Genomic DNA, 3,251 nt, shown 5'->3' with positions numbered 1-3,251 from the left:
GGTAGTATTCCTGCTGCAAGGTAATTTATTATTGGTGTCATCCATGTTTCTGTATTGTTCTGGATGACACAAATTTCCTTGTGCGGGACTGATGGTGCTTCGAGGAGTTCAATGCGGATGTCCTTTCCCAAGTGGGTGAAGGCTAGTGATGCAAGCTTGCTTAACGCATCCGCAGATTTTTTTTCGCTGCGCTTGACGTGTATGACTTTACAATCACTAAAATCACGCATAAGGGTTTTGCCTGGGCGAGGTACAGGGCCATGGTCTCATTCACAGCCGTGTATGTTCCATTTATTTGGTTGGCCACCAGCATGGAATCCACGTGGGCTTCTAAGTTTTTCACTCCCATCTTACGCGCAATTCTCAAACCGGCCAAGAATGCTTCATATTCGGCTTCGTTATTCGTACTTGGAAAGTCCAGCCGAATAGCGTAAGTATATTCTTGGCCTGCTGGGTTGGTTAATTTTAACCCTGCGCCTGAACCCTCGTTACTGGCTGCTCCATCAGTGTAGAGTCGCCAGACATCATTGACGTCCTGTGCTGGGGAGGGTTGAGCCTCCTCCTGGCACTCTTTTTCCCGCGAAACGGGGACTTCTGCAATAAAATCGGCCAAGACCTGGCCTTTTATGGCTGGTCTTGGCTTGTACTTAATTGCATATTCTCCCAATTCAATTGCCCATTTGGCTAGACGTCCCGATAATTCGGGTTTGCCTAGAACATTTGAGAGTTTGAAGTTGGTGAGAATGGTGATTGGGTGGCCCTGGAAATATCGTCTTAACCTGCGTGAAGCGTGTATAAGTGCTAAGACCAATTTTTCGAGGGTAGAGTACCGGGTTTCTACGTCTGTTAGTACACGGCTAACATAATAGATTGGCATCTGGATGCCCTTTCGTTCTACTAGCAAGACTGCCCCGGTTGCTCTATCTGTTGCGGAAAGGTATAGGATTAACTCCTCTCCCGCTTGTGGTGCTGTAAGCGTTGGGAGTTCGATCAGGCGTGACCGAATCTCCTGAAAAGCTGCTTCTGCTTCTGGTGTCCAGCGGAAGTGCGTTTTCTTCAGGCAGTTTCTCAGTGTTGACACGAAAGGAAACGACTTATCCGCATGGTTTGCCAAGAAGCGATTAAGTGCGACTAGTCGCCCATTCAGTGTCTGAGCCTGTTTGATGGTGGTAGGTGATTCCATTTTAACAATGGCTTCGACCTTTTCAGGGTTCGCTCTAAAGCCATCTTTAGTAACAATGACTCCCAAGAACTTCCCTTCTTCCATCCCAAATGAACACTTGCTCGGGTTGAGCTTCATGTTTATCTTTCGGAGCGTGTTGAAAGTTTCTTCAATGTCTTTCAACATCGCCTCAGGCTCGAGGCTTTTGATGACCAAATCATCCATATAGACTTCCAAGTTTCTCCCGATTTGGGCATGAAACTCTTTGTCCATTAGTCGTTGGTACGTGGACCCTGCATTCTTAAGTCCGAATGGCATCATTTTATAACAAAATGTACCATCGGGCGTCCGAAATGCGGTTTTGTCCTGGTCATCAATGGCCATGTGGATTTGGTGGTACCCCTTATACGCATCCAAGAAGCATTTAAGGCGAAATGGCGCCAACGAATCCACTTTGAGATCAATTTCTGGTAACGGATAACAATCTTTGGGGCATGCTTTGTTCAAATCTTTGAAATCTATGCACATGCGCCATTGTTTGTCATTCTTCGGTACCATTACGGGATTTGCAACCCATGTTTGATATCTACTAACGCGTACGATGCCTGCGTCAAGGAGTTCCTTGACTTGGGTTCTACACGCGTTAGTTTGTTCAGGCCCCATTACCCTGCGCTTTTGTACGATTGGCGTAACAGCCGGATCGCATTTGAGCTTATGCTCCGCCTTACTTCGGGGTACACCAGTCATGTCAGCTGGTGTCCACGCAAAGATGTCAGCGTTTTTCTGCAGTAAGCGCTTGAGTAAGGTGCGGGTGGGATCAACAATTGTTGGTCCAATGGTAACGGCCTGGTCGGGGTATTTGCCATTGAAGGCCCATTTTTCTGGTTCAGTGACGGTTGGTTTAGCCTTCTTCGGTTTGGGTTTAGATGAGACAGATGCAATGCATACCTGGGGAATGCCAGAGATCATTGCTACACCCTCAGCTGTTGGCCATCCCATCATGCCGTGGACTGAAGATACCACGGCGTTGAATCTTGCCATCCCATCTCTTCCGAATAGGATGTCGTATGTGTGGTGTGGCTTTTTCATCACGACAAAATCCACGTCTTCTGTGCGTGAATGATTCCCATCAGTAAGAGTAACGGGGAAAGATAGGATACCCAGGGGTGTTTCTGTACTGCCATCAAACCCTTCCATTGAAGCGTAGACCGTTTCCAAGCGTTCCTTGTCTTCATCATCCAGCTTATCAAAGAACTGCCTGTACATCACTGTCGACGAAGCGCCGTTGTCAGCAAGAGTGCGGGAGGTGATGTAGTGCCCCAGCTGGCTTCTGATGACGATGGGGCCTTCTTTGCTGGGGCCTCCTGGCACTCGCGGGAAGCGCACCTCAGCTTCCTTCCACGCGCATGGTTCTATCACCCGTCTTTTTCTTCCTCTGACCTTGCCATGAACCATGTTGATGCTGATGTCGACGGGCTTTCGTCCGTTACCTCTGTACCGGTTGTCATTCCTTCCTCCCTTCCTGATCGATGCCACGAGATGTGCAAGCCTTCCATCCTTAACAAATGTTTCAATAATATCCTTCAAGGATGTGCACTCTTCAGTACCATGACCCTTTGTCCCGTGGAAATCACAGGATTTGCTTTGATCCGCATTAGGTTTCTGCCGGATCGATGGGGCTTTGGGCCATGGCAATTTTTCCGTGGCAAATATCTCCGTGACGCTCTTTGTGAGTGGCGTCCACCGGTGTTTTCGATTTGAAGGGTGTGTGTTATCCCTTCCGCCAACAAGAGGGCGAGAGCTGGATGAGGTGTCAAAGTTTACCCTTGACTGCCAAATACCTAGCCTCCTCTTTTTGTTCTGCCGGGCGATCCGGACATTGTTCTCTCTTGTCCTCTGCGTGTAGAGGTGCGTACTCTGGGGAAGGTCCCTTCCCAGTTGCTTTTCCGTCTCGGCAAAGCGCTTTGCCGCCGTCATGATGGCATCCCATGTGGATGGCATGCCATCCTTGCCCGTCAACGTGCGGATAAGTTCTGGGTATTCGGCGCCTTGGATGAAGGCGGCGCGAACCAGATCCTCACTTATGTTG

The sequence above is a fragment of the Bidens hawaiensis genome, unplaced genomic scaffold (assembly GCF_021521415.1).
Source record: "Bidens hawaiensis isolate Kalapana, Puna unplaced genomic scaffold, B.hawaiensis_p1.1 tig00034600_1, whole genome shotgun sequence".
NCBI classification, from domain to species: domain Eukaryota; kingdom Viridiplantae; phylum Streptophyta; class Magnoliopsida; order Asterales; family Asteraceae; genus Bidens; species Bidens hawaiensis.
This window is presented reverse-complemented; position numbering follows the sequence as displayed.